We start from the raw sequence: 25057 nt of genomic DNA, 5'->3' as shown, positions 1-25057 counted from the left end.
TAGGCAGCACTTAGAGGTTTCCTCCCTAACCAGAAACCTCCAATAAGAACAGATCTAAAGAAATGTGTTTTCTAGACTTCCACATGCAAATGCCCAGAGCAGATCTACCTTTGCTATTCAGTTGTGTGGCTTTTACTGCTTGAAAAAAAGTTGGGGTAAGGAAAACTATTTCTCTCTTGAACGAAACCTAGCGGAGTTCCTTTCCTCACACTTTCTCTTTTACTTCCAGGTCCCTTGCTTCACAGGACAGTTGACTCGAGGGAACGGCACCTTAATTAGGGCTAACAGAAGAGCCCACCTCTCTTTTAAGCATCTAAAAATGACCACATACACCAGTGCTTTCCGGCTGGTGCCCAGGTGGTGGGAGCTGAGATGAGCTGAGTATCATTATGGAGCTGAGCCCAAGAACCCAACTGACTGACCCAGAACTACGTACTAAGAGAGACGGTGGCTGTAGAGGAAACAAAGTGTAGACAGAGGATGGACAGAGTCATGGAGGAGCCCTGCAAGCTGGCAGATGTGGCAGCAAGCCCAAGGCAGCCGCTTTGGAATGCACCCGCGAGTGTGGAAGCAAAAAGACCTCATGTTCAGGAAAAAAAATCTCAGAGAAGATGTGGCTGTTTCAGCTTTTTGTTGCTGGTGTGACACTTCTCTTATCTCAGAGCAGCAGAGGTCCACGCAAGAGCAGGCAGGCAGGCTGGGGCTTTCCCAGGACAGGGCTGCGGAGGCCAACACTGGGCATTGCAGGCTGCCAGGTCAGAGCAGAAGTAAGAACCCACCCTTCCTCCTGTCCACGAAGAGGTCCCTCCCCATGTAGGGGCACACCAAGCTCAGCAACCTGCCACAGAATGAGCCACACGCAAGAGAGAAGAAACCTGAGGCCCGTCCTGGCCGGTGGCAGGCAGCATCAGGAAACATCCATTCGCTGCCTTGTTCTCAAGTTGAGCTCCCAGGGACAAATGAATGGGCCCCCAACACACTCAGATTTTCCTCTGAGAAGGGTTCGTCTTCCCCGGGTTGTGCTCTGCTCCTTCAAGCAAGAAGCTGAGGGAGAACTGCAGCTTTCACACTGACCTTCCCGACACCCGCTACGGCAGACTCTGCTGGTGAACCCACACCGGGAAACCTGACTCACAAGTTGAAAACCTTTCAGCGGAAATGAGGTGGAAAGAAAAAGAGAAAAAGAGAAATGTAGACAAAAAGGAGGGAGAGCTGAGGCGGCAAGGAGCAAAAAGGGAATAGAGATTCATCAACTTTGTTTATTTACTTACTTCATAGAAGGTTATTTTAACTTCCCTATCCTTGACAGCAGAATAAAACCTCTCTGAATTCCCCAAGGGCCAACCTGTCATTCCCCACAGAAACAGGTAATTTTTAAAACACGCTGTGCCAAAACATGAGTGAGAGTTGTAGCATCACCACCACTTCTGCACGGCTTCAGAGCAGCCACACCAGCCAGGCAGGAACCCCTCGGCTGAGCCAATTCCTGAGCCAGCCCTGAGCACACGTCAGGAGGCCGATGCCTGTGGGCACCACTCTCCCAGGGAGCCCTGCACACCTCTGCTGGCTGCAGCATCTCTGCTAGGGGCAATTCTCCTATGCCTTGGAGTATAATGCAGCTGATGCTCAGTGCTCAGTCCCTCCTGGTCCACCACACAACATGCTGCCTGTAGCCTCAGGCCATTCACTTCATATACCACAGGGAGGATTTGTACCCCTTCTGCTGGAGGGATGGAACAAACAAACCTATCTCCTTAGGCCTTCCCATCACCGCTGCCATCTACCACCTCCTTCTTCCGCATGACAATGAAAGGAGCCGTGAAGAGAAGTACTTGCAAAATTCCTATGGAAATATCTCAAGCCACCACATCCTCAGAAGGCAGAGTTCCCCCCTGAGGAAGAAGGCTCACCACAGCCCAGGGCAACAGCCAAGGCGAAGCAAGAGCTACAAACACGGAAATGCACACGTGTACATCATATGCAGACACAAGGAGGAGACTGCAAATCTGGCACCTGATCCCAGCACAGGCAGCATTCGGTCCTCTGTTCATGCAGTGTGCCGTGGGAAACAACCGCCTTCATGGCATCACCAAAGCACTGAGGAAGCACAGGCTGATGTTTAGCAGAAATTTTGTCTATGTTTTTAGAAAACCTCCCGCCCCTGAGGTCTCTCAGTGCTTCCCTAGAAAGATGATGAAATACAGCTAGATAGTGGCAGGTCTTAAAATAAAACCAAATAGCTCTTGCCTGCTTTTCCACAGTGCTCCCTCCTGTCTAACATCTCACTTCCCACCTCATCTGTGACATCTCATCCCTTTCTGTCACACTGGACGGGCACCAGGAATGGGCTTGCTAAATGCATTTGGCTCTTCCTTCACCTGTCTTTCTCCATGCTACACATAACAATATTTTCTGATCCTCAAGGTGCAGGGACAGGGTAGAAATTTACACTGAGAATGCACTGCAAGGCAAACACTTGAGGAAACCCTGCACTGTGCTCCCCTGAGAACCGCAGTTCCTTCTTGGGGCTACCAACATGAGACACGCTCTGTAACAAGCACCCTGATCTCTGTCCACCCTGCAGCTCAACAACTGCACACCTGAGAATATCCCCTTCTCCCATGCAGTACCTGGACAGTCCTGGAATGCACGAGGACAAGAGTCTGAAAAATAACAGTTCAATAGCAGAGGCAGTTCATCATGGGAAGAGTTTCCCCAGGAAGGCAGAGACAGCTCCAACACTGGACAATTTTTTCGCTTTGGCTATAAAGCACTCCAATTTTTGCAGGAAGACCTATCACCAGGCCTATGCAAGGTATCAGGCTAGGCAATTGCTGTGTCTTCTTCTGGCCTCAAAGTCCATAACCTCGACCTCATGAATTTTCATAATCATGGCACTGCAAAGAGACGTGCTGTGATTCTCAGGATTCCTGCAAGGAGCACATGGCTTGGAGCTGTCTGGTTCAGAGCCTCCCATGCAGTCAGGATTTCTGGAGCAGTATTTGTAATGCCATATCAGTTACAACCCATCCTCCTTGAACGTGGATCATGAGCAAGGATATAATAACCTTAAATTACACATATTCTGCAGAAAGCACCTGATGCATCCTCACCAGACATCCGGGTGGGCATCATATGTCCCAGTGTTGCTGGGAGCGTTCACTACATGTGCAGGAAAATCCCTCTAGGAGAAACATATTGCTCTTTGTAGATTCTCCCACATAAACAGCTCTTGTGTGTCTTTTTCTCTCTTTGAGATTATCGTGGGTTTTTTTAACAGGCGTCAGACCACCTTAAAACTCCCCCTTTCATCAACACACAGACAAAATCTGACCATTGATCTCCTGTTCACCCCCTGTGCACAGATACCTCTCATTACAGTGGCTGTGGGAGTCACCCATTTAATTAATGAAGTAAGCGAGCACTTATTTTCTGCTGCCAGAGGAATGTAATGTAGCATTTGAGAGAGAACCTAGTACCCACCCTTCTTTACCTTGGTGTGTGCTTTACAGCATGACTCACAGGCAGGCACTGACGAGGCTACTCAGGATGCTGAGGAGACAGGCAGCAGCGGAGCACGGCACGAGCTTGACTCAGGGGGAGACTGCCATGACTTGCTGGCAGGTTTGTAGGAGTGAAGTGTCATCCTAGATCAAAGTCTTCTGAATGATTCCCTGTGAAGAAGGGGGATATAAAGCAAAGCAAAAGATCAAAGCAGATCCTGGCTGCCTCCACCATCCCCACTTTTGTGTGGCTGCTCCTGGTGCAAGCCCACGGGAAGCTGCCGGCTATGCCCAGATCATGCGGACAGCGGGTCTGAGCTGGGAGCCTCTGTGGCATCCTCCGTGACACCACACCAAGGACAGGAGAGCCCAGAAGAGGTGCCCAGGCTAGACTATACCCAAAGCCAGTGTTAAGAGCTCTCTATGTGTTGTTTTCTACAACAGCTGAATCACAGATGGTGCTTCATTAAGCTTGAGATTCATCAGCCATTGTTAGTGTTGTACTCAGTAATAAAATAATCATTTAAAGAAAGCAGTCGTCAGAACTAAGCAAGCCCACTGGCTGCTGGGTTTGACTTCCCCCACCAAGGCCTGGCAGACAGCCTGCTGCCTGCCAGTTCTGACAGGCAGGGCAGTGATGGGAAAACCCCGGATGGCTCTTTTTATTGTGAAAGCACTATATGAAGCTGCAAACATATCTGTCACCTTCCAGCACATTGTTTACCAGCTCTCCTCAACATTCCCCAAACAATATTTCTAGAGACTATAATTCAATACCTCACACCCCAGAGCCGCAGCATCAGCCCAGAGAGCAACATGATGAATGTATCGTGTTCCTCCAGGGCTTGGGCTAGGGAACTGGTTTGCGGTGTTCCAGCTGTTAATTATCCCTCTGCTTTTTGCTATTCTCATCCCAGCTGTGCCTCTGTATTTATCATATGGGTCTACATGCTCTAAAAACATTCTGATTGTTTTAAAGTATAAGGAGCAATTTACCCTTTTTGCGCAACACTAGGCAGCTCAGGGTATCAAATGACAAGACTTGATCAATAAGGCGTTCACTGGATTAGAGGCACCGGGGCTCAGACCTCAAAGTGCTTGTTTGGAAGAAGTGCAAGTGAGAGAACACACCATGAATGTTAAACAACAGATACAAATACGATTTCCATCCCTCTCCCTTCCCCACCCCTTCCCCAGCCTGCGTCCCACAGACATCGCCAGATTAATCCCAGCACCAAGACAAATGTTGAAGAGACCATCCAGAGCCAGGACAGCCCAGGCCAGGCTGGGAAGAGCCTGGGAAGAGCCATTCCTGCTTTTCCAGCCACAGCAGCATTGGCTTCACTGGCAGCTGGCGTGCAGGGGGCAATGCCCAGGCAGCACCCGCGCTTTTCTGCTGGAGAGCACCATACCAGCCCCCATCACCTCCAGCTCCCCAGCACCCGCACGGCACACGGCAGTGCCCGCGGCACCTCCTGCCCCAGCACCACACCGTCCCCAGGCCACCCTGGCTTTCCCCAGCAGAGCTGGGGCAGCAGCATCCTGCTCCGCTGCTCTTTCAGCCGTTACCCTGCTGCCACACAGGGAGTCTCTGCCATTCCCCAGGACACTTCTGCTCACCCCGTGTTCCCACCACTGCTCACTCCCACTCCCAAACCTTTTGTCGGTGCATTTTCACAGCGTGCGTTCCAGATGACTAGCAATACTGAGATATAACCTAAAGACACAAACACCAGTCCTTCATGTATTTCTACTGAGTATGTCTTATACCTTCATATACACTATAATGCACCCTCCCCTTTCTCACCCCTCCATTACTGCTGCAGACCTTTTTCACGCCTGCACTGAGGTTTTGGGGTTTTTTTTGTTTATAATGACGGCTTGGGTTCCTTGTGAAACCTGAGGCCTGCCAAAACAGTTGTGATGTACCCAACTCAGGATCCCTGATAGGGTCCCTGTCCCGCTCTCCTCCAGTGGCCAGGGGGCTTCCTCTTGCTGAGGCACCACGCAACATCTTGCTCCTTCCACAAGGGAGGGGTAGCTGCTGCCCGCAGGGACAGCACAGGCTCCTGATGCTCTCAGCGTTGTAGAAACATTACTCCTCACAGCCCCTCAGGAAACGGCAAAGCAAACACTATTATCCCCACTTTGCTTCCAAGGACCTCATACAGGTAATTAAGACCCATGCTGCCACTTCTTGAGCTGTGAATTGCTGATATTTAATGACATTTTCCAAATATTTTTAATAGAAATTTCAGGTCTTGTTCCTAATCTGACATTTATCTTCTATTAGCATGAAAACAAATAGAAGGGCCTGAGAATCATTGCTTATATTATAAATGACTTTATTGTTGGTTTTATTACCTTCCCCATTAAGCTGTCACAATCTGTGCCTCTTCCCGTTTTTGTGATGACCAGCCAGTGAAATCTGTCATCTTTTCCATATGATTTATACAGGACCCTAGTGATAACTTTATTCATGTGGAAGATAATTATCGGCTATATTATTAAGGTTGCTCAGTTGCCCTAGGGGATAATGTGTCAGAAAGGTTAAAATATTGACAAGCAATAAAGCATGTATTATAATTATACAAGTGCCAGGATAGATAACTGGCTGTGAGCGAGGAGCTGAGCTGCAGTTCTGCATTTGCCCAGCAAAGACAATAATGACATGGCCGCATCTTACACCTCCCACTAGGACTACAGAAGTCTAGGCCAATGAGAGGGATCTCCAACAAAGGATATACCCACTCCCATTCACATATATTGATCACTGAAGCCCTGATGACAAGGCCTATGGTGAGATGGTCTATTATTCATAATTGAACAGGATGCAGTAGCTGAAGTAGACAAGGTTTTTCCACAATCCTTATGTATTTCTTCCCACGCCCCCTAGAAAAGTTTGTCTTCTTAAGAATGGCGAAAGGAGAGCAAAGAATTGGCATCTCTGAAATGAAACATTGATTTCTTCTGGGATTGGAGCAGCAGGTGCATGCCTTATTGGTAAAATGGTATATGGGTATAATCTGAAGGACAGTGCTGAGACAAATTGCCCTTTGGTTCAGGCACTAACAAAACGAAGCACTGAATAACTTGGCACTACATCTGAAGTGAGACTATAAACCTAACCTTGGTCATTCCTCCAGATCTACTATTGTTACATCAAGAAGAGTAGACGGGGGACTGAGTAGCTCATAAATAATTTCTCATGGAAAGCACGTACACTAGCTAGAAGAAATCTCTCTCTGAGAAAATGTGGAAAAGTGGTAGATTTAACCTACTCCAAAATGTCATTTTTTGAAGAAAAAAAAAACCCAGTCCACATCTCTTTCTTGATGCTTAAAGGATGTGTCTGTACTGCAGCAGCATGTTAAGCATCAACCCCTAGACTGGGCTTTGGGCAGCTAAAGGAATTTCCTGCAGCAAACCCTGCCAGTTCCCTCCAGTATAATCATATTGAAAATAGATGGTCACCTACGGATAAACATGACCAAACAAGAGCTGCAACAATATTTAATAAACTAAATAGGTTAACTTTCTTCTGCTAAGCAAGAGCCAAGGACTACAGAAAGCACGTTTATCTCAGCTTCATCTACATCTCGCTGGATTTGTCCAGGGAGACATAATTAATGTAGAGGACTGAGGTCCTGCACAGAAGGGTCGGAGCTCTAGCCCAGCCAGCATGAGACACCCGGCAGTGTTCCCCTGGAATACAGGCTTGCACCATTCTTTCACTGGCCCTTTGAATGAGTCACGGACATCACAGGAATCATCTAAGTGCTATTAGAATTAATTCTATGAAATACCTTTTCTCTGCTTGCCACAAGTACACAATGAGAGCGTATGGCTTTCTTCTCTTACTCAGAACCAAGAAGCCTGATGCTGTACACGCTGCCTTGTGCTCATGAGCAACAGTCTTCCAACGCAAGAAGTGCAAGACACTCCCTTAGGGCAATTATCAGATTTAAGAGGCTCCTCCGCCCTACTGTCCTTACAAATAGTGACAAGAATTAGCTACAGCAAGTCTGTGAGGTGCTCCACGTCCCCTCTGCAGGCTCTCTGGAGTCCCACAATTGATGCTTAATACAGTTCTGGAGGAGAAGCTCCTTGGGTACCCACAACCACATCTGTTTCCAGGCTTAACATTTACCCTAGAGTTGGACAACCTATTTGTGCAGCATACCATCCTGGTCCTCAGATGACAACACCTCTGCAAGGGCCACCTGGGAGCTTGCCTTCCTGCCTGTTTCCCACATTTTCCTTCCTCCTTCCAAGGAGCTGGCGGGCATTCAGCAAAGTGGCAGACCCAAGCCTGACTTGACTTAAGGACCTAGTTGTGTCGTCCCCAATGCCAGCTACAGCACAAACACACAAAAGTCCTCAGAGCATACAGTCCATTCCCCATGCAAACGGGTTTCCAGGAAGAGGCATTACTGAAGTCAGTGCTTTCATTACACAGGCAGGTAGTCTGACCCCCTGGAAAGGCTCCTTTTCTCTGAAAACCTGTTGATAACTTCCCCAATGACCCCCACAGCTTATGCTGCAAGGAGGTGTAAGAACATGGCTAGATGACCAAGATTTTCCTCAGATGACAGCTTTGTGGAACTGGTTTGAAACATCTGGTTCTCTCAAGGAAAGGTGCTGGTGCCTAGAGGGGCTCAACGTGGCCACAGATGGTGCTGCCCAACACACTAAAAGGATGAGGGACACATGAGCAGCAAGAGCTGGAACAGGAACTCATTTGGTCCATAGGCACCTTGGGAGCTGAGCGCATTTTACAGTGTCACACCAGCACACAGGGAACAGATGACGTAAACGGAGGTGAATTAAAACCTACAATCTCAGGGGGGTGATGGCTGTAGCGCGCAGCACCTGTTCAGCCTCCAGCTTCAAAGCAGCAGGAATTTTAAGTGTTATCATTTACAAAAAGTTCATCTCCAATTTTTGTGTAACTGTAAATCTCTGATACTCACTTTGTTAAGGAAAGGTGTGAGACGGCAGGAGGAGTACTGTACCTCCGTCACACCTCTGATGCATTATAGATCACCTCCATGAGGGAATACACCTGTATTACAAAGCATGAATACTCCTTTCAAATAAGTAAAAGACGTGTCCATTCCATGTCTCTGACAGCAGGATACAGACTCCTTGATTTGCAGTCACCTGCTCCAACCATTAGCTGAGCCTGCCGTATTTTCCCTGCAGTCCCCCGTAACGGTCCTGCAAAGTCCCAGCAGAGTGGCCCATGATGAGCAGGCAGGGAGTCTGGGTGTGCTCACTCTGAACCGTGGGTGAAACTGTGCTGTAGCGAGAGGGAAAGTACCTGCCATGGTGCCCTCCCTGCCCTTGTTCGGGTGGTTACCCCCTTCCCACCTTCCTCTCCAGCCCTAACACTGTTCAACCAGTGTTGGCAGCGGAGTGCTTGGTCTCTTGTCTGAATGTGGCAGATGTTCCCTGAATTCCTGTCCTAGATTTGCTACAGATCAGGCTGTCCCAGCTCCCTCGGGAATTTGCTTTATCAGCCCAGACAGTCTGGAGTGCCCTGTGCCTTTCAGGACAGCCCTCTCCGGTGTACAGACCTCCAAATGCTTTGAAAACCGGTGTTGTGAGGCCAACACTGTCTCCCCATTTGTCTTTGCTATGGAGCTGTAGCTGCTTCTTTAATACAGTCTTGACTCCCAGTGTAGTCAAAGGTAAGGCTTGTCTGAGTCTGTATATTCTGAAATATCTGCACAATCTAATTTACAGAAGTCAGGTTAAATGACCGTCCTAGAGAAGGGTTGGAAGACAGACAGACACCCTGTCTTGGGCAGCTCCCAGCAGAGCCTCGGGCAGGGATTCCCACTGCTGGGCTGCCCGAAAGGAGGAACAGAGAGTTCACACCACACTTGGGGTACCCAAGCATCCAGCAGGTTCATAGACCTGGGGTAGTGCCTCGGGTAGGACGCAGCACCAAGACTGGACGGACCACAGTTGACTTGAACACAGCAGGAAGAGATGCCTTTTTAAGAAATGCATGGGAAATCATAAACGCCCAGTCAAATTAAGAGGTTGTTCTCCTGGCCAACTGTAAATGTTATTTCCACTTTCTTTCAGGCAATTCTTGGAACGGCATGCACGCACTTCACACATAAATATAATCTCCTTTCCTCCCTCTGTGGCTTAACGATGTTAACCCACAGCCACAGTGCAAACCAAACGCACCTCCAGAGGCACAGGCTGCTGGTGTGAGAACGGGGCAGCCCGCAGGCTCCCAGCTCGCTGCCACTGCAGAACCGGAGGGATGTCTCAGGCGACAGCCCCGCAAGAGACAGGGCAGCTGCTCAGGAAAGGTGTTTGCTAGCTGTGCTACAGGGAGCGAGAGCACAGGGCACGCTCCTCAGTAAGAGCTTTCCTGTGCTTGTCTTCACCATGTTATTAAAATGTCCAGACAAAAACAAGGAGTGAGAGCGACTGGTATCAGCCTGGAGAAGGCACAGGGAGATGGGCTACCTATCCGCTCTCCTACCATAAGCACTGAAGGGTGAAATCCCTCCTCATTTGGAAGAAACCCTTCTAAGACACGTATTGACAGAGAATTGGAGAATACAGACTCTTAGATGAAACCATGTTTAAATAACATACCATTCCTTGCACAACGCATACAAATGCCTACTTCAGCTCTCTGAACGCTAACATCTAGCATCATAATACTTTGCAGAGCACCAGAAGACTGTCTCCACAGGACTATTACCTCTGACTCTTGACAAAACCTCTCCTGCAGTATTTTCTTCCCATTGTGCCTTGCAGATGCTTCCCTTTTTAATTTGTCAGAGACAAGCAGCTGCACTGCTGAAAATAACATTCTTCAATAATGCTCTGTTTACTGCCAGATCTTGTTTCTCAGCTAGTACTGGTTCTGTTTATCCTTGTTTATCAGAAGGGCAAATTGCAGTCCAGGCCCACGGTTTAGGTTAATCTCACAAATATGTTCAAATAAAAATCGACTTTGCACTATTGAAAGCTCTGTAGCTATGAAAAGATGGGAAACACAAAGTCTTACTTTAGCTATGTATCATAGCTTTCCAATTGTGATATCTGCTCTGAGCACAAAGGAGTTTTCTACTCCTTACCAATAAAAAACAGATGGTACCAATTCTGATTGTCACCTTCTCAGAGCTGACAATGCTTTTGTTGTGCTGGATCTATCGTAAGCTAGTTAGCTTCAAAGGTAATCAGATATTTAACATATCAGTAATTCAATGTGAAGTGCCTGGGACAAATGTAGTAACAAGCTTGTTAATTGTCAGCTGTTTAGCCTAAAAGCAGCGTCGGTGCTAGTTGAAGTTAGGAACACAGTATCTGCCATTCGGGACAGAACGCCATTCCCAGAGGCAGGCTCCTGTCCCCACTTGCTTATGGTGGGGTGACACCCAGTCCCTCCAGCCCGTCTCTCACTGATGAAAGTCATCCCACCCTCTGCAAGGCCACACCACGGAGCAATGCCGGACAGGGAGTGACAGGGACAGCACGTGGGAATGGGGCCCTTACCAGCTGAGCTGCCCCTCGCTGGCTCACCCACCTCCATCCTGCCTCCTGCCTCCACACTGAACCATGCCAGGAGGCATCCTGAACCAGCCCCTGGATGTTCCCTGCCTTAGAGAACTGGGAATGCCATAAAAGCCTGAGGGCCCCTGACAAGGGGCTATAACAAAGGAAAACCAGAGAGCACTGATGGTATAAAGCTGCTTCCCCGCCCAAGCTTCTGCCACGGAAATTGTAGCCAGGATGTATCCGATAGCATGCAGGTCACAAGCATTACCAGATTATAGCTGCTGGGAACACACAAATCACTCGGCATCTTCAGGGAACGCAATATAGCAGGGTTAGGAAATTCCTCCTACCAGTTGCTGTCCATTTGTGTTATAGTCAGCACAGCCCTAGGAATCAATATTACTGCTCATAGAAATTACAAGCATTAAGGATGTTAGATAGAATGTGAACTTGTCCTTTCTTAGAACTAAATGTCTTTTAATGGCACTTGAAGCAGCCTACAAGTAATCTGCCCTTATTGGATATACAATTGCAGCTGCTCTCCCAGCATGCTATGAATGGATAGCACAACCAGCGCTCCAGAAAGCGGCACGGCAGCAGGGCAGGTGCGGATGTTACCAAGGGAAGCCTGAAAAAAGGAGCTCCATCTCCAAGAGCCTAACACAGAGCCAGGCTCCACAGGGACGCAGCAAAACAGAGACGGAGCTGAGCCATATCAGAGGAGATGCGGTTTGCGACATCACCAGGAGACTAAATGCAGCGTTCCCTTGAGATGCGGCCCAAACACACAAGGAAGAAGGAGCTCTTAAATACACAATCTGTGAGGAAGCAACTTCTTTTTCTGCATATTTTCCCAGGAACACCATCAGCCTCACCAGCGCACAGCTCTTGGCCTCCTCCCTTACCTTCCCGATATGCTGCTTAACAGTCACTGTTACTCACTGTTACTGGCCTCTCAAACTTCTCTAGTGCTCCACATTTTGTTCAAAAACAACGTTAATGGTTCAAATAACTCTTTCATACCATCTTCCAAATTTAAACATTTAAGAGTCCCAGTTTATCAAATCCTCTAGTTTCCAGTAGAATAAAGTATTCTGTGTTTACGGCAGGAGGCGAGTGGCTCACCCATTTATTTCCAAATACAGATTAGGAATATTTCAGCCTTTCCTACTCTGTGAGTGCTGATCAGAGCCTAGTCCTCAGCACAATTGTTCCTGGTATGTTTAACCCTGGCCCTAACCCATGGATTTTTCATTGATACCAGTGTCTTCTCTCAGATGAATGGCCAAATAGGTGTCATTTACCGAGCTTCTCATTTTCCCAGTGAGATCCATATTTGTACCTTTTTACATTTTAATTGATACTTTCATAAGCTCTCTCTTGATCAAGAGGCTTTTTAACTGGAGATTCCTTCTTCGTGACTGCGAGATTATGACCATTTGGGGTATCTGCTAAAGCACCTTAAACAATCCCAGTGTTCGTTCATGTTTATGTTTACATTCTTCCTTTCTAGCAGTTTTCTTATGATAGTATTCATCTTGCATGTGCCACACCAGGGGTAAATTCTTAGTAAAAAGGCCCTGATCTGTTTTTTCCTGCCTGGGCAGGACTGTGGTGTTATTATCAAAAAGCTGTTTCCTTTCAGCCACTTTACCCTTTTTGGGGCAATCCTCTGTGGCCCCGGAGAGGTCAGCGGTCCCCATCCTCTTCCCTCAGCCAGTGCACCAAAATGAAATACCGGATCTAGTCTTGTATAATGAATGAGTTGGACCCAGAAGCCTAATTAAACCTCTCCTGCTATTGCTGTCTCCAGCCAAGTCCTTCTGATATTTGAACACCAGAGCCTCAGATCTCTTCAAAGGCAGATGCACGGCCGTACCAGCCAGACAGCTCTCCTCCGTTCCCACGCTCTCCGCAGCAGCTGCTGTTCCCTCTTTGAACCCAAACATCACCTTAGTCCCCCTCCTCACATCTGTGACTCTCTGCATGAACTTTTGCCTTCATAATGCAGCAAATGCTAATGTTTGATGACTCAGAGTAGGGTGAGGAGACAGGCAGGCACCAGTCAGAAAGCTAATAAACCCCACACTCAGCGTGGCTTGTTATTTACATTGGGAACATGAAGTTCAGGAGAGAGTATCTCGTGCCTCCTTCTAATAGCAATTTCAAGAATCCACCAGGGATCAGTTTAATGCTTTGGAAAAGGTTAACGTTGTTAGGGATTTACAGCTATATTTGAAATGGTTTAAACTATTATTTTTATTTCCTTGAGTAAAGTGGAATCTCAGTGAATCGTGCAAAGTTAGATGGTCAGTTTGTGTCTGAAAGAGGTCATTAAAAGCTTGGGTGGTTTTACATAGCACCTAATTCTCTCTGTTAGGCAGGGAGTGGGGAACTGCCATCAGCTCTGGGTTAGCTGCTACAAGTTGCTCCAACCATGTCCTAAAAGTGCCTTCCTACACTCTCCGAACAATGACAGTGAGCCCAGCCAGCATGTCACTGTTCCTGTCCCTCTCCCAGACCAACTGGTGCCCTGCCGAGCATTCCTGCCGCCTGCATCTCAGCGCAAGAGCCAGCATTTGCTGTCCCATGGACGTTCTGCCCCTGGAGCTGTATGCTCCAAGGAGAAGAAAATTCCACCCCAGTTTTACGTTTTGGGCCCGCTGAGCGTCCCGTGTGCCTGTGCCGTGAGCAAGCACAGGTGTTCCCAACACCTCCGCTGCGCTTCCCACTGCTTAACTCGCATCCGAGGCGTTTCCTCTCCCGGCACAGCACCGCACCCAGTGTGCTGCCATCCTTCTTCATAGAGAAGGGCTTGCAAGCACCTTCATAGCCTGCCACTCTCCCACTGTAAATACCCAGGTAGTAAAAGAGTCTTGCTTTTCTGCGAGGACATGCAACTCTGCAGAGCCTGGGCCAGTCCCTGGTCCCTCACCCTCTGCACCTCATCGTGGCTGCTGGCACTTGTATCGATGGGCAGACAGGAGGCAAAGCACTTCACGCACTCCTCAGTCATCCGAAACTCTGATATCTACTGCCAATGCAGTTACTCTCATGGGTTGCAGGTGGTGTCTTGTGGCCAAAAATGCTGACAGGGAAAGTCTGCATGCAGGCTGTGCAAGAGTGGAGTGCTTCTTGCACACAACCAGAAGAAAAGTGTTTGCTTTAATAACTTGACGCTGGCCACACGTTACCCTGAGAGCCAGCAGCTCGTTCCTGTGGAGGAAGTTTAGGGCATTGATGTCTCCTGCTGCTCATTTCAGGGGTCATCTGCCATCCTGCAATTGAAGGCATTTGTGCAAAATGCTGTGACAACGTCAGCTGTAATTGCATCAGTCATGCCATACAACAAGACAAATGTGACTGGAGATGGCGTGTCAACCTCAGAAATTGCTTAAGACTGAAAAGCAAGTGGAGGAAACAGCAAGTGTTCAGAAACAATTATTTCACTGTAGTAGGAATAATAACAGCTCTTATTTCCTACACAAAGTTCTCCTGGGAGATGGTGCAGAAAGCTGCCAGAGTCTCCTCCCTGGCCCACGGGATACTATCAGACTGAAATAAAAAACACAGAGCAAAGGTGTCCCATTTTCTTAAGGGAGGCTGAAATTGCAAGATTCACCTACCCCGGACACAGATGCATCCCTGTTGCAATGTCCAGTCTTCACAGCCCACAGGTACCAGTCTCTACAGAAAGCCTAGTTCAGCTAAGATACATAATGAGGCATTTTGCCCTGCCAAACTCATCTGTAGAGGGAACACAATGACTTGTCCCTGTTTCCTTCAGTGAGCTGTGGACACACGGCTGATACAGCCCTGTGACAATGGCATCCTGACTGCACGTGAGACTGGCAAGCCTGTGCTAAAATGACCTCACATTACCCCCATGGGAAAGGACAGGGCAGGTTTCCACCTCGGCAGACTGTTAACCTTGTATCAGCACTGCCTAGACCAAGCAGAAGGTGTGGGAGGGATTCTTCCTCCTAAAATTAAATAAACCTTATGTGAAAAACGCCATTTTCAATGTCTTGAGCTGTCAATTGCAGGAGAAAGTGATATTGATTTCTACAGAAACTTTATTTAAGTGAGTGACCTATTAAATGAAACTTATTTGACACCAGATGACTCTTGCAATTTAATTCCTGAATGAAGTGATGTCTCTAAGGCTTTGTGATGTTCTTTATCTTGAACGATGAAAGGCATTTTCCTTACAGCCATTTACTCATGTATCCCAGGGTCTTTGCAAACAAAGTCCGACAAAGAATCCAGAATGCTTATACCTTCATTAGCAAACTCCAGCTGATAAACAGATAGCCCAGCACACACCAGTCCTTAGGAGCCAAGCTGAAAGGTGCAAAGAGCCCGAGAAGAACTGCCAGACTCTCTAGCCTGCCACTTGAACCAAAGCACTAAGGAAAGCAGGAGGATCCAGGATCTCAGCTGCCTGGCCCTGGCCAATGCTTACACCAGGGAAGTCCAGCTCGCTGCTGAAGGGCAGGGTGACCTCTCAGCCCAGGGCACAGAGCTCTTCTGGTCAACAGCACCCTGAGGGCATGGAGCCTGCTGCTCTCGCCACAGGCACTCACAAGAGATGTGTGCAAGGGGCAGCAGGGGCTGCTTGGCTTCACCGAGCTCCCTCCTCCCACCCTGGGGGCACAGCAAGGCATCCAGCTCTCTGAGCCCTATCCTGATAAACAGAGTCCTTATCATCACTGCTCCAGATGCACTTTCTGTCAGCTTGTTTAATGTCAGGGCAATTGCTCCCTTGGCTCTTCTGTCTGCACCAAGGCTAATTCCTCAGGAATGGCCTGCCAGCAAGCAGCGCCTGGGGACGTGCACCAAACTCTTCCCTTGCAGGCAGACTGCACCCGGGGGCCTGGCGGTCACCCTGCCCTTCCCCAGCACCCGCTGCCAGCCCTAGCTTGGGCACAGCATCCCCATCACCACCCTGGGCTCGGCAGTCTGCAGAGGCTACCAGTCATGCAGATGCCAGCAGGATGTTGCCTGGAGGGCAGGGACAGGCCAGTGATTTATAAAAGTAGCAGATAAACCTCCTAAGCCAGCAGTTCCTTCTGAATGCAAACTGACCGTGTCACAGCGCCTGTGGATGTGCTGCTCCCCAGATGCCTTGCAGCAGCCTCTGCGGAAAGGAGTCTCACAAAGGAGATTGGGGTCCAGGAGGCATCCAAACAGACCCACTCTGCCACCAACTCCAGCATCCTGGAAAAAGCAAGTCTGCCACAGGCAGACCCGGGAATGCCAGCACCCATGGAGAGCCCCTCCAGAGACCCCAGCTCACACAGCCCCATGCTTGCCCTTGAGAGGAAGGCAGCCCAGCAATGAAAAACCCACCCCTGGAAGGGCCAAGGAGTTCATCCCTCTCTCACAGGCAAGGACACTGCCTCCTTGCCTCTTCCTTGCAGTCTCACCCCAAGCCTGTCAGCCCCGCAGGGCAGGAACCATGTCTCCCAGAATGTTCGGCCTCCTGCACCCACTGCAACAGAAACGGCAAACAGAGACTGTGCCGGTCTCACACGGGTTTTCATTGATTCTTCTGCAAGCAGCACCCCGCCGCTGGGGCTTGCAGGCATTGGCAGGAGCTCACCAGTGCCAGCAGTGTGCTGTCTGCAATGCTGTGCTGGGGATGAGCCTGCCTTTGGGGGATGCTCAGGCTCTAAAACCTCCTCCCCTTCCTCCTGTGCATTTCTTTCCGCAAGTGCCTCAAGGCAAAGCTTGAGCCAAGAAGAGGCATTTGCTTTTCAATCCAGCCCCCTCTGCAATGGGCCTTGAAGAGCTTGTTAGCTGGCTGTGAATACAGAGCTGTCTGCCATGCTTCAGAGACCACTCACTTCTGCTTACAAAAGCTTTTCCACAGTTTGTTCTTCTAAAAGAAGCCAATTTATTTTTATTTGAAATCTATAAGAAACAATTGAATAGTAAAACTGTCAGATTCCATCTCTTTCATCAGACTGGCTTAGTCATGTCTGGAATGTCAGCACTGAGTAACAACCCAGGTCCTTTGCGTGCTCACACCCCCAAGTGCTCCTGCTGTGGGCACCAGGCAAGCCTTGCAGGGCACTGAGCCCTGCAGCACACCCCGCAAAGGGACACTTCTACAGAGAGAGCTGAGTCCTAGCCGTCCTTCTCACTCAGAAGCCGTTCCCAAGGGCCCTCCATGGGGAGAGACCCACAGTTATTTTGTGATTTTACCCTCTCTGTTCCCAAAGACCAGGAGTTAAGACTGCCCCAAGTTTCAGGAAGCCTTTTTCCAGCTGTGTGCCACATCATAGCATTCACAGGAGGATGAGGCAGAGCGCCTTGCCTGTGTACAGGAAGATCCTTCTATGGTGCTCTGAACAGTGTATGGAACAGGCAAAGCCACAACTTGGTTGTGCATGTGCTCATGGGACTGCTCGGGAAGTTCTGGAGCTCGGCAAACACCTCAAGCAAGGCTAAGGAGGAGACAGAAGCAATGCCCACGGGCCTGGGCTAGACGGCAAAACCTCTCACTGGTACTGCTTCCTTCTGGGAGGCCTCAGACCAAGGCACTGGATGCTGAGCAGCCCTAGGAAGGTAAAGTTGCTATCAACAACCCAACAACACATTTAAAACAAGAACCATGCTCCGAGCAAGAAGCCATCTGATGAGCTGCTCCTTCCCAGTAGCTCTCAGCAAACATCCCAGGGGCAGGAATAGCAAGCAGAGGCCACTGTGCACTCAGGTCCCCCGGGACCATCAAGGCGTCATTACGGCCTCAAAACCATGCAGCTGTGTCCTCCCTCCTTACCACAAGCCTGCTGTTGTCCCATCTCTGTCCCTTTCAAGGGACAGTACAGCCCAGGCACGAAGTGCTCCCCCCGGCAGGCAGCCATCCAAACGGTTTCTATAAAACTACTTTGTATATCTCCCCTAATTTCAGTTCAGTCACGGCAGAGCAGCCCACAGGATTTGAATGCAATTTTCTCATTGAGTTATACTAAATCCTTCGGGGAACAAGCCAAAATTATGTAGAACCCATAAAAACTAAAGCAACATTTCTATTCTGCATTTTAACTTTTTATTATTATTTAGAGTTAACCTTTTCTACTTCTAAATCATAAACTCATTTTACATTCCACTATCAGATATGGGCCATAAGCTACAGGAAACATGAGATGACTCTTTCATACACGTAGGAGCTAAAAGATAATGGGGCACCCAGTGGTCATTGCTCCTCAGAACAAGACCCAGAGCAATAAATACACTCAGGCACGCTAAACTAGTAGTCCTCTTGTTAAGAGACGATGAAATGATGCAGATGGGACATGGATTATACTGCAACTCAGCCAGCCCAGCTCAGAGTGCTTCACTGGCAGTGGACAGCCAAAGCAGTTTCACCCAAGCAGAGATTTTCCCTTTTCTCCCAGGGTTACCTCCATCAGATTTAAACACAAGAGCTGGAAATCTGGGATGTAAGACCTTGGACATGAACTTGTAAATACCACAGTACATAAGAATCAGAAGACCCCATTTAAAACAGATCTGCTTTCTGCTAAGCTGCAAAGGGCACCACTGCCCACAAACAGCACTGGAGGCTGGAAGAAACTGCTCTCTAGTTCCAAAGCATCAGGTACGAGTTGTCATTCCGGAGAGGGAAAGTGGACTTTGCAGATGGAGAGTTAAATAATTATGACCCTACCCATGTTAGCTGCCTGCAGGGACAACTTACTGAGGGCTGGCAAGCAGCTGCCGGGGTCACCGCTCTCATGCCCAGCCTGTCTGCTGGAGAGCAGACCCAGCGCCACTGCCCCAGCCCACTGCACCTATCCAGCTCTGGGGATGGGCTCCTGAGACTTCTCATACCACAAGAGTTAATGTAAGATCATTCCAGCCTTCTGGAAGGAGGAACTGAAATGCCAACTATAGCCTCAGATGGAACAACAAAGGGGACCAGTTTGCCAATGTCTGCTGACAGTAGTTTGATTTTCCACGGAAGCACAGCCTTGCCTGTCCTGCTTGGTAGTGCACCTGCATAGACAGTGCAGACATTATAAGTATCGATAAGGTCCTGTCCGGTTCAAGAAGGACAGGGAACTGCTGGAGAGGGTGCAGCAAAGGGCTATAAAGATGATTAGGGGATTGGAACACCTCTCTTAGGAAGAAAGACTGAGGAATTTGGGTCTCTTCAGCCTGGAAAAAAGATGACTGAGGGGGGACCTTATCAACACTTACAGATACTTAAAGGGTGGGTGTCAGGAGGATGGGACCAGGCTCTTTTCAGTGGTGCCCAGCAACATGACAAGAGGTAACGGGCACAAACTTGAACAGAGGAAGTTCCACCTAAACGTGAGGAGGAACTTCTTTACCCTGAGGGTGGCAGAGCCCTGGCACAGGCTGCCCAGAGAGGCGGTGGAGTCTCCGTCTCTGGAGACATTCCAAACCCACCTGGACGCGTTCCTGTGACCCTGCTCTGGGTGACCCTGCTCTGGCAGGGGTTGGACTACATGATCTCCAGAGGTCCCTTCCAACCCCTGCCATTCTGTGATTCTGTGACATGGCAGTGCAGGATGCTTTTCAGGTAAGCTCTAGTGGTATCAGTATCTAAACTGCTTTGAAGCAGAACGAGGTATTCCTGGTAGTGCACAGGGCATGCGCTCTCTCACAGCAAGGAGCAACTAGTTTAATCACCCTGTCAGTTCAAAGCAGCAGCTCGTGCCACAGACCAGCAATTTGCCACTGAAACCAAGTCCTGCCAAAGGTGCTGGTATGCTGCTGGAGTCTATTACACTCTCCACACACAGCTGATGGGCTGTCACACCAATCTCTCACAGCCATCTACTGATAGCTGACGGAGTACATCCTTAAAGACAAGTTTCCCTCATCTCGTATGTTTGTTTTCTGTTCCTGCTGCCTTTCCAAATGCCAAGCCTCCTTTAAAAAGAAAGCATACAAAGCAGAGTTTAATTTATAAAACACTACTTTCTTTCTGAAATTTCAGCAAAGCTGAAACTTGACTTGAAAATTAACATCAGCTGCATTTCCTCTGCATGTAATTAATTCCCTTCATGCCAAGCGTTACCTTGGGAAAGAGAACAAGTCATAAACGTATTCACCTGTCATTAAAAAATGGCAGACAAAGTAAATAATTCAAGAGATTTAAAAATAAATTCACACTTTCATAGAAATAGACTTCCAAGCTTCTTTTCATCTCCTCTCTGCAACACCTTACTGTAATAGAACAGTGATACAAATATAAAGGGAGAGAACACAAAGCAAGTCCTGGGCCTGACTAGCTCGAAAACCAAAGGACTCTGTTTGCAGGGACAGAGCCCTGTGAAACACACACAAAGGCCTCCTGGATTTGCAGTCAGGTCCAAAGAAACCAAACTCTTGATATTCTGGAAAAAATACAGGCTTTCAAAGCAGACAAGGCTCCTTTGAGTGGGATGGGGGAGGGAATCCGCAGTGCCTCCTCAGAGCTCTATGAAATGGGATATACAGCTGAGTTGTTTAACAGGGAACCACATCAGCTTTGCTGCTGCATTTATGATGTAATTTCATTACTATTTCAGTCACGACTGGCACTTTCAAGCCCTACATTTATTAACAGCACCCTTACTAGAATGGGATAGTACTGCAGGTTCCAGACACTCCCAGGATCAACAAGGATGCTGGCTGCATCTGCTCTTCACAAGGTTCTGTGTGCATCTGAAAGAGGCCGGGAGGACACATGTGCCCAGCTCCACTGCTGTGGACCTCAGTTCACCGGGCAGCCGTGGGCAGAACGATTCCCAGGGCGTGCACCATTCCCAGGGAGCGCACCAGCAGCTGACCCAGGGCAGTTAGCTACATTCCCTTAACACGGAAACAGGGGGTGGCCCACCACATATATGCTATAAAATACTAATTAATCTCTACCAACAATAAAGATGACTATCGACAAGATAGAGACTATGTCTCTATAGACAAAGATGACCGTGGATACAGGCAAGCGCACTGGCATGGCATTGACACGTCTTTGCACAAACGCCACATCTCACACTCACTGTACGTGCATGTTGCATTAACTGATGTTGCTCTGCAATGCCAAGGGCAGCCCAAGTGCTATACCAGACACACCTCCCAAGGCAAGACGGTCCAGTGCCAAGGGTGATACACACTTGTGTCCTTCTGGATAGACGTAAAAGCAGGTTGCTGGCTGGTGTGGCCATTAAAGCATCCCCCAGCCATGGAACTGTGGGCTATTGCCACTGAGATCCTGACTAAGCCACCAGGTAGAGCCTGGGGCCAACCAGGGCCTGGTGCTGGCAGAGGTCATCACCATCCAGAGCCCAGAAGGACCCTGCGCAGGGACTTGTCCCAGACAGAACTGGCCCTGCAGCAATTAAAAGACATTTCAGGAATGATGGGCTTGGAGAGAATCCCTCTGGGATCCCTAAAAAGAAGGAGGAAGAGTCTTTCCTGACTCCACTACCCCCAGGATATTCTGAACCAAGGTACTCAGGCTACATAGAATTGCTGCTCCTTCCACCCACCAGCGTGTGCCTGACTTTTCTACACAGAATTAGGAAAAATAACTCCTAATACCAGGTAATAACGATCCATCACTTTTAGTATCTTCAAAATCTGTAGACGTTTATTTCCTGTTGTATTTGAAAATTACTCTTTGCTATTGGCTAGCTAAATAATGTCTTTGATGCTAAACAGCTTTCCAGGGGCATTGCAGGTAGTTCAGATTCTGGGTAATTATCCTTTGGGGTAGCAGTCACATAATTAAGCATTCCTCTGCAGCTCTCTCAGTCTCAGACTGGAGAAGTCCCCGGTTCAGCACTCACAGACTGAGGCAGGGAGCTCTGCAGAGGCAGAGTCTGCGACTTCTCCCAGTAAAGAACTGGCTTTTAAGTAGACAGAAATCAGGTGGTATTCTGCCTGTATCTTTCTCACGGACTGATCCCTCATTTCCTCCCTTGCCATCTGCCAAGCTAAACTCTCTGCTTACAGGTCAAATGTGGTTTATTTTTGAGAAATTCTTTTTTTCTTTTTCATAGGAGCAGCAACAAGAGTGGGAAGTTCTTTGGCCTCTCAGCCAGAGGTTGTCTGCAGTGCCTTCTTGCTGAAGTCAAGAGGCTTCCTGTCAAATGAACTTAAATATACCTACCTCATACAACAAAAAAGCGTGAAGCCACCTTCCAGCCAACAGCAAGAAGAAGCAATTCCTGGCAGCTCCATCCAGAACAACAATACCATAATGTTCTTCAATGTAGTTACCGTGCCCAAAACAGCATCCCACTCTCACTGACTGAGACAAAGTCAGATACATCCACGGCACAAAGGAGCCACGTGGACATGATTAAACTCTGCCCAATGACTTTGTGCCGAGTCCCCTATTTGGGCAGCTCTGCGACAAGATACTCTCAACTCCTCATCAACTACAGAAGCATGTGGCTTCCTAAAAGGGCTGTATTTCATTCCTCACTACATGAAAAGCTCCTGTTACCTCTTAGTTCAGCACAGAGTACACATATCCATATTGAACACCACTTTCCTCAAAAGCTACATCAGCCAAACCTCCCCATAGCCTGCCCGCTTTCCCAAAGTCCTTCAAAAAATGTTTCCAGTGTGTACTGGCAGGTTCACAGCAGGCCTGCAGTGTCAAATACTCAGACTTCATGATGCAGGTCTGGTAGTGCAGAGGACCAGCATTCAGACTGGCCCACAAAGGGATCCTGTCAGCATCTCCTGCTGGGACTATGCGGGACACCAGTGTTTTTTGGGCCCAGGAAAACTGGCTCTCTGCTGGCTGTGATAGCAAGGAAAAAACTGTCTTATGATCCCAGTTCCCTGGAAGTGTTTCTCCTTGCAGTCTTTCTTGGGGCAAGGAGACAAGGAGACCAGGCAACAGCTGGTGTGAGCTATTGGAGTGTGCTGCAGGAGAAGGAGAGCTCAGACCGTACTCCGGCATGGTCTGTAACAGTGTGATGAATTCTGGAGATCCCCCAGGAGCTGACTGAGCAAAGACTGAAGTGGCGTTGGGAAAGATGTGCTCGGGATCTAGCATGGAGGTGAGATGGATATGGATCTGGAAGCCTGGCGCAAAGCACTTGGGTCATCTGCTGGGGGCGAGGGAATAGGAGCCCCATCTCAGCACAGCTTCTGTCAGAGCTGCTCTTGGTCGTCTGCCTCAGTAGCTGCCACTCCTCTGCTTGGGAGGAGGGAGAAGAGCTTCTCTTTGATAGAATTTCATTTGTTCTGTTTTGCAATCTCAACAGCAGGATGGAAGCAGATAATGTGCAATTTGTTTTAACTCAGCTTTATCTTGTCAGTCCTAGCTACAATATTGCAGCAAGCATCATTCTGAAGAATAAAGATGCGATGGTGCAGGGTGAAATTCTGCAAACCCTATTGATTACATCACAAGTCATCACTATAAATATTTGAAGGACAGAAAAACCCTTGTTCTATCTAAACATGTTCATGTAACAAAATGTGCAATTGAGAGTGAGTGAGAGATGGCTCTAACAGGACACAGACACTAGAAAGCGAAGCATTTAAGCTGCTTACCTTTCAACCTAAATAACATCCATTAAATGGAGCATCGTGGGACTCACACTGTGAAGAGAGAAATACAAAGGGCTCAGTGTGCAGGAGCCTCAGAAGCACAGACAGCATGTCATGAAGGAAGCACCGTGTTCCTAATCACTATAGAGAAATTAAAGCACTTTCTATAGCTCCTTTTGGGGCCAAGAACCACTGCAAAAATGGGACAACGAAACCTGGAATTTCTGGGTGCATCTGCACTGAGCGGAGGAGGGTGCTGACAGCATTTACAGACACAGGGACACCAGTGCAGCAGAGCAGCTCGTTTACACCCTGCTCATTATTCCAGGTTTGTCATTGCGCCAAGACTGTTCTCAGTGTGGAGAAAGCAGAGAGAACAGGGTTGTCTGGCACTCCCTGGCCTGTCAGCTCTTGGGAAGGACCCCGTCCTCCTGCTCTTCTCCAGAATAAAAGTCAAATCCTGGGAGAAGACACTCCAGGCAGTCAACACTGGCATTTAGCAGCTGAGGGCTCCTGCCAAGTCTGTCAGGGTGATTTGCATGGCCAGCGGGCTGCCCTCCCAAAGCCAGCACCTGTGGTCGCACACCCTGTTTCTCTCCTTGTCTATAGAAAGCAACCCTGATTCATTCATTCAGCTTGTATTGATCCTCTTTCCTTTATTTTTACGAGAAACGAATTGTGAGGAGCTTTTTCTCTGTTTAAACTTGAGGAGATATTGTTCAAGGACTTGCTGTGATGTTTCTCTATCTGACAGCTTTATTGGGTAATAGCCACTGATGGTATATGTGTGCACAGACAGTCAGACCTTTTATACTATGTGTGTTCCCATAAAAATGATTGGTTTTCAGGTGTTATTCTAGCATTGTTGTGATTGTACCACGGGACCAAGCAGCCTAAAAGGCAGAAGTGAAGTGAAGGCAGATTAGTAGGTGTGCATTGATTCTCCCTGTCCTCCACGCCCCAGCAGGGAGAAGCCAGGCTGATATCTGCCTGCTAAAGACAGACAGCATGGAAGGGGAAAGCACAGCTCTGTTGAAGTTCAATCAGCAAATAATATCCAGACATCCCAGTTCACCCGGGGAATGGCCACATCATATTTCCCTGCTGTCCTGAACGAAGCTGGAGGGATTGGTTTGGGCTCTTCTGTCACCCGAGGCACATTCTGCCCACGACAATGTCGCTGGCACAAGCCGCAGAAGTGCCCGGGCAGAGAGTGGTGGGGCTGTTTTTCAGCAGGGAAACAAGAGCCCACCACCCTCCAGGGCCTCAGGAAGCCCATCTCTTCCCCTGGCTCTCCCAAAGCAGCCTTCAAGTAGCCCATGCACTGCTGCAACAGGAGCAGCAATTTACACAGACAGCAGCTCTGCTTATGGTGTGGCTTGACTGGATGGTCACTGTGGGCTCTCGTATTTATTAACATGTTTTAAAAGACTATCCGCTGTGCTCAGCTTGTTGGAGGGGTTTCAGTCCTACTGCTCCTAAAG

General features: G+C 48.5%; 1 long non-coding RNA gene across 1 annotated transcript in view; it reads right to left on the bottom strand.

Moving 5' to 3' along the window:
* LOC134519901 (uncharacterized) overlaps window positions 1-25057 on the bottom strand; it is a 109461-nt gene that overhangs the window by 42306 nt on the left and 42098 nt on the right. The window contains exon 4 of the long non-coding RNA XR_010072326.1: window positions 3494-3674. This is a non-coding gene — a long non-coding RNA (uncharacterized LOC134519901). The remainder of the gene's footprint in view (window positions 1-3493; window positions 3675-25057) is intronic.

The sequence above is a fragment of the Chroicocephalus ridibundus genome, chromosome 8 (genome assembly GCF_963924245.1).
Source record: "Chroicocephalus ridibundus chromosome 8, bChrRid1.1, whole genome shotgun sequence".
In the NCBI taxonomy this organism is placed as follows: Eukaryota; Metazoa; Chordata; class Aves; order Charadriiformes; family Laridae; genus Chroicocephalus; species Chroicocephalus ridibundus.
Note: the sequence above shows the minus strand (reverse complement) of the source record. Positions and strands in the feature narration are given on the sequence as shown.